Here is a 15,407-nt window from a genome sequence, read left to right as displayed (position 1 = left end):
GAATTTAATTTCACCAGCTTTGACTCTTCATTTCTAGGGGATTTTAGGACAGCTCTCAATGCTTCTTCAGAAATGCTTACTGATGTCTGTAGGCTCAATTGTGATTAGCTCTTCTTCAAATATCATTGCTAAGTCTTTCAAAATTAGTGTTCTTTTATTTTAAAGTAAAATAATTACATTTTAGGGATATATTCCTTGTGGTTGAAAACTGGAGATTGTTTACCAAAAAAGTAGTATGTAGGAGATGGGGATCAGGGATACATACTCCCTGGACTGAACTTTGCATTTGAGACAAAGTGAGTCAGGAACCACAAGTTTAGAAAGCCCTCCTGCTTGCATACCAGTTCATTTTTCACTTTCATGCCTTTTCAGCTACTGAAGAAGCAAATTCGCAGGCCGGATATTTTTTGTAAAGGTTTCTAAGATGTTGAAAAAATGCTTATTGTTCTATCGAAGTTGTAGAATTGAAAGCTCTGATAAAGTAAACTCTCTTCTTAGGTATTCACACATCAGTCCAGAAATCCACAAGGCATACTATGTGGGTGCAGTTTTTAAGGCCCTTTCCAAATGTAGCTTCATTCCATACCCAATCTATTGCTGTAATTTGCACAAACTTCAGCAGAGATTTTAAGCACAGAGCTTGGAATTGCAATTTGCAGGTGTTGTCAAAGTCAGGAAGCGTTGGTTGTACAAGATCAAAATGCATACTTTATCTGTACAGGGTTAGAAACCTGAAATAATCACAGAGGATAGATGTGAGAGTGGGAACAAAAAAGAGGTGGAGAACATTGAAAAATTAAGACTGTACAACAATTGGGTATTGGAAATTTATTGAGTGACGTCACTTAAATGTGAGGTTTCCTTTGCTATTCCTTATGATTTGAAGGAATTCTTTGCACTTGCCTGAGACAATGAAAGCAAAAAAGGAAGGAGATGTATAGAAAATGTTTTGGGCAGGACTGGGGAAGCTTTGGCAGTCCAGATGTTACTGAACTACACTTGCCATTAGCCTTAGCAAAGATAATGGCCAAAGATGATGAGAGTTGTACTTCAGCAACATCTGGAGGGATAAAGGTTTCCCACACCCAATTTATGCTGTTCACTGATCTACTATTTGTTACTGATGATTAATCATTTGGAATTGAGTTAGTCAATTAATTGGTTTTGAACGTGAGCAAATACACATATCAGCATAGGTTTATTCAGCAGGTGAGATGATTTTTTTAAAAAACAGTGTCCAGTTGGAAAGAAATATCATATATCATTTTCCCCCCTCATTCCTCATGACAGTAGCACAGAAGAACCAAAATAGCCTCAAAACATTTCCTCCAGGCCAAATTTCCATGGGTTGGATTTTTGTATAAAAATGATGAAGTTTTTTTTTAAAGAAACTAAATAGTTCTAGACCTGCACTAGAATAATAAGCGTGATCTTAACTCACAGTCCTTCCAATTAAAATTAGCCTCTACCAATTAATCAGCTAAAGGTTAGTTAATCTACTAGTTTAGCCAATTAAAATTTACAGCCACAGCCATTGCATACTAATATTATGATAAGCCTTAGCTTCCCAGACAAGCAAAAAGAAATTTCATCAAAAATGAAAGGTTTATATGGAGATAATTGTGTTTGCTGTTTATATAGCTTAGACTGGCCGGGGGGGGGGGCGGGATGGGAGCAGCAGCAATGCTGGTCTAAGGAAAAGCAATGCAAAGTGATTTGGAACTTTGCCATTCATTATCCAGAGACTCTGTTATGGAACCTGCATCTTCAGATAGCATAATTCTATCACTCTGGAAGTGCTGTCAATTTCTCCCCTCCTCCATTCCATCTTTGGGGCCAGGAGGGTGTTAGGATTAATGAGAGGCAGCGATCGAAGAAAAATATCCCATTATCCCTACCCTTTGGCAAGCATGGATAATTAGTGGAACCTTTTGCAAGAAATATCATTTGTTTCAATGTAATTGCAAAATAATTATCTCATATGGTAGGAGTATTAACTGTGTTGATTGATAACATGCAGGTAATATATGAAACATCTGCTTCAGGAAGACATGAGCCACAACACAGTTTTAATTGGTCAGGTCAGCATTAATGTCCTGCAATTAAGTGTATCAAGCACTGCATTGAATGTTGGAAGTCCTTGTCAAACACACTCTTGTTGATGTGACATGAAGAAAATGGATTCTCCTGGGAGCCTTCTGCTTGGAAGATGAGAATCTTTCATATCTGCCCTTTTCAAAGAATTTGTGATTGGACTTTTGAGCCTTTCTAATTAATTATATAGACCGTGATGCATATCTAATAGAATTTCTGAAGGAAACATTGGGCAGAGAAAGGGGAGTGGGAGAAAGAGAAGATTCTTCATGGAGTTGCTCATCTTTATTGAGGAATTGCTTAGACTCGCTCATGCTCTGACTCTTCTTGAGAGAATGAGGCCTCTTTGGGTTTGTGGAGGTATATCATTGACTGAGAAATGGCAAGTATTCTTGTTCTGTCCCAGCTGGGCATTGTGTTACATATATTGCTCCCTAATTGCTGTGTTTAGAACTCCTTTCATTTTCACTATGTAGACTGTTGGCAACTGATCAAGTCTTGGTATCTGATACCTTGCATTGATTAGTTGTACTTTATCTAGCTGTAAGCTGCCTTGAGTCCCTGCCAGGGAAAAGGCTAGGATATAAATAAATATAATAAGAATAATAGTTTATATGTTTAGACCAGTTTCCTCAGAAGAAAGCCTTATTCTCTGTTGCTCTGAGTCGCAGCCTGTAGGGTCTGTCCTCTCATTGTCTTTTATCACCACCACTTATTAATTTATATATCTCTTAAAGTTAAGATGATTTCTAAGCAGTCTACAAAGCATAAAAACCAGGAGGAGAACAAAAAGGGCAGCATATTCTCTTTTATATGTCAGCCATCAGGGTGGTCAAGGCCATTTCCAAATCATAACCAGACCTGAAGTTAGACCAAAATGGATACAAATAATCAGCATCCCTGAAGACTGTCCAGAGTTTCATATTGTTTTATTTGTGTCTGTCTTAAGCTCTGTGACATGGAAGCACTTCCCATTTGTTGTGAATGATTCTCACAAGTGCTCTGTTTTAGGCTATTGAGAAAGGGTAGCTAATCTGTTTCCTGCTCCTGATGTTATTGGACGGGATCTCCCATCATCCTTGACCACTGCAAATTGTTCTGCTTCTAGTCTGTGTGTGACTTCCTTTATTGCTCATTACTAGCCTGATAAAAAGATAATTCATTAGCTACTTAATTATAATCCTCTTCTCTTGTTAAAGAAGGTTTCCCTTCATGGACACAGAACTGTTTGACTTTTGCTTAGGAGACTTTATTGAGATTTGTATCACAGGTTTAAAGAACGTGTGCTTTTCCTAAGAAGACTGCAATGCCTTCAGCTTTAGTTATGTAAAAGGTGTGGTACCTTTGTCCTTACTATGTGCGCAGTTTTGTCTACCCAGTACTAGAAGCTGCTTTCCAATGGAATTTACCTGGCTGGTCAAACACAGACCATTAACTTTAAAAGTCATAAGGTCCCCCCTTTTTTTACTTGAATGCCACCAAATTCTCCATACAACCATATAAGCTCTGAGCAAGCCTCACCCACAAATCTAAAAAAAGTGTGTTATCATGGGATCGGTCATAATGGGAAAATGTCTCCCAAATATTATTTTCCCCATGGAAACAGGATCATATGAGTTTACTAGTATGCAAATTACTGGTTTATGAAATGCTTCATGTTTAGGCTGTGAAATGTTAGATGCTGGCATAGTTCATGGTGACGATGGTTTGCCAGTATATTAGACTCAGGAAAATTATGACTGCTTCCAATCATAGTGTGACTACAAAGTGGGAAAAAGGAACACAGCCCTAGTCACGTGTTACTTGCGTGTAACAGCCTCCACATGATTGTGCAGTTCTGCTGATCATGCAGTTGGCTCTACATGTGATCAGGAGGCTGAATGCTGGGCTTTCTCTTCAGACAGTTTCAGAAAATGTGATGTGGACACCAGCAGAATGCTACGCTAAAATGCAGCTCTGCTCCAAGTAATCACTGTAACTCCAAAATAGCTCCTGCTGTGATCTGTGTAATGTGTGAATAAGACTAGTTTAAAGTGGGTTTCTGATCATTGTAGTTACTCTACACCAGAAAGTGAAGGAGGGAAGTTTCACATGTGTGGAAGGGGAGATGTTGCGTGTAAGCCGTGATCACTTTCCTGACAGCAAAATCATGGTTTGACTGCAGTGTCTCAGCTGAGCAGCTGCTGAAGTAAATTACTTCACTGCCATAAATATGAATACTTCATTCAGTAAATATGAAGCCTTTGTTTAGCAAATGTGAAACAGGCATACCTGTCAAGTACTGGTATGCGATGAAGCTGTGTGCAAATAGCATCTCAAAATTCTTCATCCTGTTAGTGAGTAGAGAAATAGGGGGTGGGGTGTCCCCAATTTTCTCTAGGGATAGAATATACTCTTGAACAATTTTTTGGTAATAGTGTTCATCTTTATTTGCATCAGCCTCTAGCCATAGCAATAAAATAAAATACAATGTACTGAAGATAAAGGTAAAAACTTAACTATACAAAATACATTCTGGAGTGTTCCTCATCAGCAGTGGCTTCAGGACTTCTTAACCTGATCCCTCACCAACATTGAAGGTTACCTGTTGTTATTCCTCAGAAGCAGCTATATGTGATCAGCTACCTTGACTTTAAATAACTAACTGTGTCTGTATATTAGGCAGGCATCCCACAATCACCATGCTTCATGGACTTAAAAAAAAATTCAGTCACCTACTGATTTCCCCCCCTCACCCCTGAAATCTGGAATGGCATCCCTGCTGTCTGTTCCATACAGTTTGTCAGGTCAAACCTCTCATGTATTCCTTTACCTTTCATAGAACTAGTAAGCTACGTCTGTAAATAAACATATCGAACAGCAAGCCTTCTGCTATTTTAAAACACACAAAGCTGAAATTATGATTACTAGTGGGCTTATCTCAGAGCCTGTCAAATTAGTGCTGTATCTGTAGCTGTATTTAGCTTCATTTGATCTACTGAGATGTATGTACACTGTGGTTGATGTAAAATGAACCAGTTCGCCATTATTTTTACATTTCTTTATTGCTGCTCATGACTCACAAGAAGCTCAATTTAAGGGTTAGTCTCATTCCATTCTATTGTTGTCTCTTTGTATACATACAGCCAGAATCTCTTCCTTTTCCCTCCTCCATACTACACACAAGCTCATTTTTCCTTCTATGTCTGGCTAACTCGGTTCATATGACTATGAATATCATTTTAGGAGGCATGTGAGGCACATGGGAAGGAGTGCTTAGAAAACATATTAGAATGAGAAATATTCCTTCTCATCAACAAGGTACTGAGACAAAGAACATAGTAAGTGATCCGAATGAGCTAAAATCCTCTCTATCTAGTGCTCAGCCCATTGGCCTCAGCAGCTTGGACGATATGACAATTACCCTATCCAGATTATTTCACAGGGAGCTTGCATGTGACTGCATTTATAGACACAATTGCTGTGCTAAGAGTTTGGTTGTCATCCTGATTGGAATATTGTAGAAAAACCCCCAATATATTCTGCAATAGTATCTAGGAGAGTATGGGACACAGTTATTGTTAATGAATGAGGAGGTGCAAATGGACAATGGCTGCTTTTGTTTTGTGTCACCTCCAGGAACCATCTGTCGCATATAGCTGGAGTTCAGATGCATGACAACCTGGAGGATAAATTCTGAATCACGCTAGGTGTCACAGGCCTAAGAGTAGTGTAGGCTTGATTTCTACTTCTTCAACCCATGACACCTGTTGTTGTCGTTTTTTTAAAAAAATATACAGCATGTTCAGTAATTATTTATACACACACTTAGTTTTTTGCCCTGTGGAGGGTTAGGGTGGCATCACCCACACACCCATGTGAATATAGACATGAATGACTGACTGTGGGAGCTTCCTTGATTCTAATCAAGTAGAGGTAAGAGGAACAAGGAAAGGTCTGGGTAGACCAGACTCCCAGTCCTGAATTTTTTCCTTGGGAGAATCCAAGATAGGAATAACACCCACACTCTTGGAAATGGGCGGAACAAAACTCATGAAAATAGAGAAGTGAGCAATGATTTATTGGCCATTATTAAAGGCTGTGAAAACTCACTTTTACAACTTCTGGCTACTATACTAGTCAGAATATAATAGATGGTACATAACATAAACTTTCTCCTCTGAGTGCTTGCCTTTGCTATTCAGAAAGTTCCATTAGTGACTAATTACAGTGGTGCATCAGTTAAAAGAGTGACAGACTATGGACAGTTTTATATAAAAAATGCATTGTTCCTTCTTAATGGAAAGGAAAAATGCCCACTGTCATTGAATTCACTCTCTCCCCTACAACCAAATGAATATTCCTGGGGAGAGTGTTTCACGTCTTTCCCTTGCTACCTAATGCTGAGAGTGAGTGAGAAAACCATCCTTTTAGGCAGGACTTTTTTTCTGGGGGAACTCTTAGGAACTCAGTTCCGACACCTCTTTTTCTAGAAAAATAGCAGTGCTTTCAGCCCCTCCCAAGGACAGTTTTCTTGTTGATGGCTGTTTCTGGGAGATGTGCAGGCAAAAATAGTTAAAAGGGTTCACTCAGTTCAGAGTGGTGGTCCCTCCTGGGTCCCTGGCATTGGCTTCATCAAACTGCATGCTGGTGTTGGATCTGTTACTTTATTCAGACAATCTCCAAACTATGATTTGGAGGATTAAGAACTATCCACTTCCTTCCTTCTTCACTTCCTTCTCCCTTTATACATTGTTACTTCCTGGTCTAATCAAACCATAGTTTAACATTACCAGCAAACTGCACTTTGAGTAAACTCTGCAAACTAGAAGAGGATGATGTTGAACTGGGAAGACCTAATATTCTTCTGGCTTTTGGGCATTCTAATGTACCGTATTCTCTTACTACTTCCCACAGGTCACTGAATGCACATGTTGCTGTAGGTTGCTGGTGTTTCATCCTCCTGTTCAAGCCTGATAGCCCCCATAAAACAAAACTAAGGTAAGGAATGGCAAGTGAGTGTGTGCCTATTATTATTATTATTATTATTATTATTATTATTATTATTATTATTATTATTATTATTATTATTTCTTCTTCTTCTTCTTCTTCTTCTTCTTCTTCTTCTTCTTCTTCTTCTTCTATATTAATTATACCCTGCATTTTCCCCTGAAGTGACTCAGTGCACCTCTAAGTCAGGAATAGGGTGAGTGGTACTTCCTATTGTGATACACCGTCTTGTTGCATTTGTCCAATATGCTTCCTCTGCCTTTCCCTAGAAAAGCTTTGCCTCTTATATGTTCACAGGACTTTACATTGTTCTAACAGTCATTTAAAAAGATGAAAGCAATTCAAGACAAACTACCAGCAGCTAATGGTATCCTCTGCCATGCATTGCAGAGGCTTATTTGAAACAATGGGGATTTCTGCCTCTTTTGCTTTGAAAGGATATCCCACATTCTAATAAGATAAATCTGACAGATTTTTTAAAGCCTGCATTTCTGCAATTGCAACTAATACAAGATGAGAGAAGGATTCCAGTTCTTGGTTTGTTGTACTACACCTTCACCATCCACATTGTAAACCACTCTGTGAACTTTGAATGACCCCGAATCCTTGGTACATGGATCAGATAATGTAGGGTTGCTGCTGGATTGTGTTTTGTGACTATCCTAAAGGAAGATCCAGTGCAGTTGAAGATAATGTGGAAAATTCCAGGGAAATTAGTAAAGCTTCATTTATCTATACTGCTTTTTATCATTTGTTCTCTCTCTCTCTCTCTCTCTCTCTCTCTCTCTCTCTGCTTTTGGTGCTTCCTCCTATGGTAATGATACATTTACATGAGAAGTCTTCATTCACATGCACAAGGTGGCTGCATTATTTGTTCCCTGTTTTTCCCTGGAGTTTTCTGCTGTGTACTTTCTCTGTAGATAAACATAGCATTTGCGCCCAGTGTGGAAACATTAACACTTCTGTTTTCATCCAAAAGAGAGAGATGTTTCAATCTGATGTTTACATGAAGCTACAGATGCTTATGCATAGAATTTTTAATAGACGGTTCAGTGTTAAAACTATAGTCCTTTTAATATGCAAGCCCAGCTTAAAATGCCTGAAGGAAGGGCCATATCACTAGACACTAAACAGAGTATTTTCTGACGCTCTCTCACTGGAGACGCTGGAGCAGTTTTATCTTTAGCAGAGAGTAAAATCTCATTCACTTTCATTTTTATCTATGGTAGCTAGCTTTTTAAAGCTAGTGTTTTCACATCTTTTTCTACATTGTTAAAAAATATTTGTGCCTGTTCATATTCTGGTTTCAGTTGAATGCTAAAGGAACTTGGCAAGAGAGGCATTTAACCCCAGAAAAATGAGGCAACTTTAGAAGTTTAGAAAGGTCCATTATGTCCTACTGACTTGTTCAGTAAAGAGCCCAGGAGCTTGTCTGGAAATGTCACTGATAACACTGGAAAATGTGGGAGAGTTGGGCACATACTAAAATAGCTTTGGATGGATCAAGCCCTCTGATCCTGATTGCTGTTTGGTCCTGACCCTCTCTAAACCACAGTTAGGAGCTGACATAATGTTCCTTTTATGTAACTACATATGACACCAAATATTCCACTGAAGGAGAGCTCATAGCATAGTACATATTGGAACCTTGGCTCGTTCCCTTGCATTGAATATATGGCATACATTTTATAGTTACATCTGCATCACAGTGGTTGTGAATTTCATCTTGACATATCTTACCATGGAAGAGAGGGCAGCAAACAATATATTCCTTGAAGAGGCAGTTACTGTATATCGTTATTCATGTAGCATACGTAAGGGTTGGCCAGATAGTGAACACCATCTGTGTGTCTGATTAAAAAAAGTCTGTAGAACCTCAACAGATTCTTCTCATTCTACTTTGAGTTGCCATCCTGTGCAGTGAGCACTTTCAAGCAGGTCTAATCAAGCAGGGTTTAAATAAAAACTGGAAACTTCTTATGGGCTTCTGTAGGAAGTAAACTGTTTACACAGGTTTATGAATTTTATATGACCTCAATAGATAAATGTGCAAAGTGAGTTGGGTCTTAACAGCAGATTAAACATACATTTGTTGAGTTAAAATTAGCAACTTTTAATAAGTGAAAATAAGACCCTCCTGGGACTAGAGAAAAGATTAACCAAGTCATATCAGTGAATGCCTGCCTGAGTAAGCTCTAAGTAATAGAAAGCATTATGGCTCGGGTTCTCTATTATGAGCAAGTAGAAAGCTCGGACAGTCAACTTTCTGACATTGTGCTTTTATCTTGTACGGATCGATCTTTAAATTCCTGCTTGTGTTAAGATGATCAGCAAATAGCAGGATGGATGAACCAAGTAACCTGGTGTGTCATTTCTTCCATTCTGACATACTGAAACAACCAACACTTTCTGCAGTAGTGGATGCTGCCACTACATCCAGTGGATGCTGAGTCTGAAATTGGAATCATGAGATATTTGATTCCACACTGCCATCTCCACTAGGGATTGCAAATTAAGATAAGATGGGTGTTTCATAATAACGAAATGTGTATTGAACCCTGTTCCCAGCATTGGTGAGTGCTAGAGTATTCACTGGCATGTCAGACAGAATGCTTTGTCTGCTACAGGATACATGACAGGGTGGAATAGATGGGTATAAGCCAGGTTATTGCATGGATCCATCTTTTTTCACAAACAGGCCTGTATATTGTTCTGTTCTGGTGGTGAAAAGTCCAGCATATGAGTCACAGATGTACAAATATCTTGGCTTTGAAGCATTTTATATATTTGTAAAATAAATAAATGCATTACTATCCCTCAGAATGTAGTTCTGCCAAACCTCCATACCCTGCTACCAGAAGGTAGATAGTGTTAAACTAAATAGATGTAACTAAATATCTTGCAAACACAGGAAGCCAGCCATTTTTAAAAAAAGTACTGAAAACTGTCCTCTCCACCCCCACCTTTCTTTATCTTAATCTACGATTTGAGATAGCAGCTCTTAAATGGTGCAGCTTGGTATCTGATGTCAATGCCAGCTGCCTAATTGCCTGAAGATTCTGTACCATCTTACTTGGATATGAGGGGTCTTGCTCCACCAGTACGAATCAGCCCATCCTGCGTCTTTCTGCCACTTCCCTTCCCTTTGAAGCCAGGCTGCTGAAGTGTTTGAACACAGCGCTGAAATCATTAAATTCAGTGACATTTTAACCACAGTTGCTTGTCTAGCCTGAAATAAGCAATTTGAAAGGCGGAGAAGGACTTAGGGTGTCGGAAAAGGAGATAGATAAATCAATGGAGGCCAAGGACTTTTACATTCAAAGTGGTGGTCATGGAGAGGGCTGTTGAGGCAGTAGCTGGTGGGGGGAAATATCCCTTTCATTGGTGTGTGTGTTTTGTTTTTATCCCAGCATACAGATATTAATAGTTAGCTGTAAAGAAACCCTTCACTAAAAAAAATTACCTAGTTATACAAGACTAAACCTAAACTACGTAGACTGAGGCTATGCAGAGAGAATACCAAATCAAAAACTGGTGCTTATGAGAGTGAGATTCAGGCTAGTGCACTTGCTTCTCACCTTCCCCCTCCTTTTTTCTCCTTACACACTGAGAATAGGAATTTCTGTTCTGTGTTTTCAGCAAACCGTAGTTTGCTGTTTCATCCAAGCCTCACAAACATATGCTTTGTGCAAACCATATACAAAGTGCGTAACTCCCACTCTATCCAGACACTTATTTGTTACTTCATGAGGTGTGACCTCTTCTTTTTCTTTTATTACTATAACTGTCAATGTCACCATGTTTATTTCAGTAAATGTTTAGCATCCCATGTTCCCACCATATAAGAAAAAGCACAATTGTGCAATCATAGAGTTGGAGGTGGTCTTGCACAATCTGGACCAATTCCCTGCTTGATACAGGATACCCAGGACTCAAGCATTCCCAATAAATAGCTGCCTATCTTCTGCTTGAATGCCTCCAGCGAGTGTCCACCCTTCTAATTAATTGGTTCCATTATTCAACTGCTCTTAGCGAGTTTCTCCAAATGTTCAACTGATATCTACCCTCCTGGAACTTAAGCCCTAGCTAGATTAAGTCTAGCCCTGGTGTCTTGGATAGCAGTGAACAGTTATTGGCCTTTTTCTAAGTTATTACTGTATATATCAGGTATTTCAGAAGGCTATACCATCCTCCTCTTCTCCAGGGTATATATACCCAGTTCCATCAACTTTTTTTGATTGGACTTGTTTTTCATACAGCTAACCATCTTTGTTATGGTCCTCTAAATATTTTCCAAGCAGAACTGAATGCTGCTCCAGAAGTGGCATCACTGGCACAGGATAATGTGGAAATATTAATTCCCATGACTTGGAAACTATAGTTCTATTAATGTATTAGCTGAAAATTGCATTAGCCTTTTTTTTGCAGCCACATCACGTTGCTGACTCATGTTCCGCTTGTGACAGATTTCAGTTTGTGTTCAAGCTACTGTATGTTGTAAAGGTATGGAACAATGTAAAAAGCTACACTCCTAAATCAGGTTGAGGAAAAAGGTTAGCATGTTAAGATAAAATGGTCAGAGGTAGCTGGATGAGAGGTTTGGCTAGACTAGGGACTTAGCTGCATTTGCAAATAAAAAGTGCTTTATATGTGTTGTTTATGCATTCTAACACTGTGACACCAGATGGTGCTGCGGAGTTCCATTTTTGCTAACCCGATTTCTCATACAAAGTTTGTAACGCATTTAACTGAAACGCTTCTTTGATGTGTCTAGATCCAGCCTAGGGCGCAAAGCACAGATGAATATAGATGGCTGAGTATGGAGACTTACCTAGGACTGCTCTCTTTCACCACACTTCCCCCTTTTTTAGAATGGGTGTTTGGGGGTGATTTTAACATTTCTTAGATGCTTTCAGAAGTGACATCGGCTGTTGCTAAAATCCACCTCCACTTCCACTCAGTTACAAGTGCATTGCATAGACCACCTGCTCTAGATCATTTTGAAGCCAGCTATATTAATGTTATGTTTGTGGTGCTGGTAAAGGAATGTGCTGCTGGTAGTACTAATGGAGGGCACATCCAGACTTCTGTTTATCCTGCCACTTTCCCCTGGGAAAACCCAATCTTTACCGGTGAATTTGAGCAAACATCAATCTGGAGCGAGTTTTCCAGGGGAAAGAGTAGGGCAAAGACAAAAGCGCTTAGACCCATGCCTTAAAACCATTGGGAGAAGCGGAAAAGTGCTTGGAGTGTGCTTTCTAGGCACTGAACAAGTGGAAGTGTGGGCAAGCCCATAGGCATGCCACTTTTGCTGTTGGTTACAAGTTTTAACGAAGAGCTTTTTCCTCTTTGTCCATCGCAGCCAGCCTCCTCTGTTGCCACATCATTGCTTGTTCAAAGGAAATTCTGGGCATGCCTTTCTTGTAGTGTTTTTTCTTCTTCCTTTTTTAAAAGAAATATAAGAAGGTGATACAATTTACAGCTAGGAAGATGCTTATCAGTAAAAGATAATGTTTCCAACACGCAATCATTAATAAACTCCTGCTATATATGATTATCTCCTGTACAAATTACTTTGACAAGTGAAAATAGGCTTGCACAAAATGACAGATGGGGAGAGTAGAGCAGCCTTTCATCAAGGTGTAGATTCCTGGGGCAAGCTATAGAGCTGATGTCGCTCAAAGGAGATAATAAAGGCATTGGATTCCTTATTTTGATTGCTGCACAGGCTGCTGTCTTGTTCTTTTGTGAGTTTTAAACACCCCAAGTGGGAGAGGTGAGCTTGTCTCAATTACATCTTAAGATTTACTGTCGCTCTTTCACTTTAGTGATTCTGCAGGAGACTGCAAAGGCGGGGTTTTGTATGTATCAAAATAAGGCTTATGTCTGAGATACGGGAAGATTGATTCTCAGAAAAAGAGTCCTTAAATTAAAGATTTAACTCTTTAAATCTGCAGTGGTTTGCTGATTTGCTACCAGACTAGGTTCAAGGTGTTACTGTTAGTATATAAAGCCATTAACAACTTGGGACTAGTTTACCTATGACATCATCTTACCCTACATGTACCCACTCAGCCTCTTTGATCAGTGGAAATGGCACTGCTCCAGCTGCCACATAGCACCCGTTCCACATTTGTAAATAATTTAGTGTGGCAGCATCTGCACTTTGGAACTCCTTGCCTGTTGAGATCATGTAGGCGCCTTCACTGTACTCTTTTCTGGAGCCTGCTAAAAGCATTCCTGTTTAGACAAACCTACCCAGATGCTTAGAAAGTCAAGGTAATTTGAATCTGTTTTAGTATTTTAACTTCTGTATGTTTTAAAGTAGGGTTGCATATATATTCCGCCCCACCCCACCCCGATGTTACTGTTTTGTCTTTTGCAAACTGCTTTGATGTTTTGTTTTTGTTTTTGCAATCAAGCATTGTATACATTTTATGAAACAAATAAGAAATACATAAATAATGAATTCCAGTAGGACTAAAGCTTCGCAAATCCAACATTTCCAGGTCAGCAGAACTGTGATTTGGTTGTTGCCCCAATGCTAAGAAGATTTGAGCTTCAGTCATTAGGGATAATTAGATGGCATGTTTTGCCATTTTACTTCGCTAGAAATTTGAAGTAAGTAAGTGATGTATGGAAGTGAGAGCTGGACCATAAAGAAGGCTGATCACCAAAGAATTGATGCTTTTGAATTGTGGTGCTGGAGGAGACTCTTGAGAGTCCCATGCACTGCAAGAAGATCAAACCTCTCCATTCTGAAGGAAATCAGCCCTGAGTGCTCACTGGAAGGACAGATCCTGAAGCTGAGGCTCCATGACTCTGGCCACCTCAGGAGAAGAGAAGACTCCCTGGAAAAGACCCTGATGTTGGGAAAGATTGAGGGCACAAGGAGAAGGGGATGACAGAGGATGAGATGGTTGGACAGTGTTCTCAAAGCTACTAACATGAGTTTGACCAAACTGCGGGAGGCAGCGGAAGGCAGGAGTGCCTGGCGTGGTCTGGTCCATGGGATCACGAAGAGTCAGACACGACTAAATGACTAAACAACAACAACAAGAGAACATCGTGCATTTTCTGCCAAAGCAGCACTAGGATCAGAGAGCAGCAAAGGTGCTTCTTGTAACTTAGATGCAACCCAAGACACAATGTAAGCATAGCAGCTACACAGTGCTTTCTATCTGTTTTGCGCCAGTAAAGGGAGTCCCTTGACTTTTGAAGCCCCTTGTACGTTATTTTGCACTGAGTTGTTGGTCCACTGGCTGAGTTGGCAAAATGTTATGGAAGTTAGAAAATCTGAAGCCATTATTATCAGAAGATCACAATTAGGCGTCACTGGGTCAGGCTGATATTTAGTGTGTGCCCGGTTTATGTGCCTACAACTGAAGGCTAGCTTGCAGTCCTTAACAAGAAGTGGAAAACTAAGCACACCAGGAATCTCATAATATATGAAATATATCTAAGGCTGCCTCACAAACATTTGATCAATGTGCTTCAAAAGAAAGACAGCAGGGTGATCTCTGGGATTTATACTTAGTTTTCAAGCGCACTGGAAAACGGTGTCTGCCAAAGTGCCTTGCTGGCTCACACGTGTTTAGAAACACAATTTACATTCCAGGCTGGAGAAATGGAGCACTCATGGAAATGGCACTCAGTTCACAATGCTACATTGAAGGTGTTTATATTCCAAACCAAGCTTTAGTGATAGCACAGGTAATCAGAACTTAAGAGATACTACTTTCTGTCATGTACATAGTAGTTTATTAGAGCCACATTTGTTTGTAGTAATTGATTCATTTTGCTTGGTGTATATATGCTTTGTGTTCTCACTCAGTTCAGATTTGTGATCTGTACAGACTATTATTTGGTTTAGTTTTGCTATTGTTTGACCCATGTTGTTTCTGCACTTGTATCTATACAAGGAACTCTATCCCCCTCTATAGAGTAGGGCAATGAAAGAATGTGTCAGAAGAGGTGAAGAAACAGGCTCAATGATATTGTAAGAGAGCCCATTGCCAAGATGAATAAATCATGAGATTTGGTCAAAACACAAAAAAGATAATAAACAAGTGTCTTCTATTTTTCTTATAAACTGGTTCAGTAAAGCACAAAGTTTCATTCAAAGGCATTTGGAAGAGTTGTGCTAATTGGGAGATATTGTGGTAGTTCCAGCTGGAGCAAAACCCAACCTGTCTGCACACACTATTAATTTTAAGATAATTTTATCTTCAGGCAACTGGAATAAAGGCATACATTAGGAATGGAGGCTCCATTCGTCCACCCCCATTTTGGCAAGAAACACCACTACGTTTGTTTCCAGATTA

At 39.5% G+C, this 15,407-nt stretch overlaps 1 protein-coding gene across 2 annotated transcripts in view; it reads left to right on the top strand.

The window, feature by feature from the left end:
• TSPAN18 (tetraspanin 18) overlaps positions 1-15,407 on the top strand; it is a 148,902-nt gene that overhangs the window by 74,502 nt on the left and 58,993 nt on the right. For both annotated transcript variants that reach the window (XM_053387479.1, XM_053387486.1), the window contains one exon: positions 6,991-7,074. The gene's annotated coding sequence lies outside the window, so the exon portion shown is untranslated. The remainder of the gene's footprint in view (positions 1-6,990; positions 7,075-15,407) is intronic.

Source organism: Podarcis raffonei, chromosome 1, assembly GCF_027172205.1.
Source record: "Podarcis raffonei isolate rPodRaf1 chromosome 1, rPodRaf1.pri, whole genome shotgun sequence".
Lineage (NCBI taxonomy): Eukaryota > Metazoa > Chordata > Lepidosauria > Squamata > Lacertidae > Podarcis > Podarcis raffonei.
This window is presented reverse-complemented; position numbering and strand designations above follow the sequence as displayed.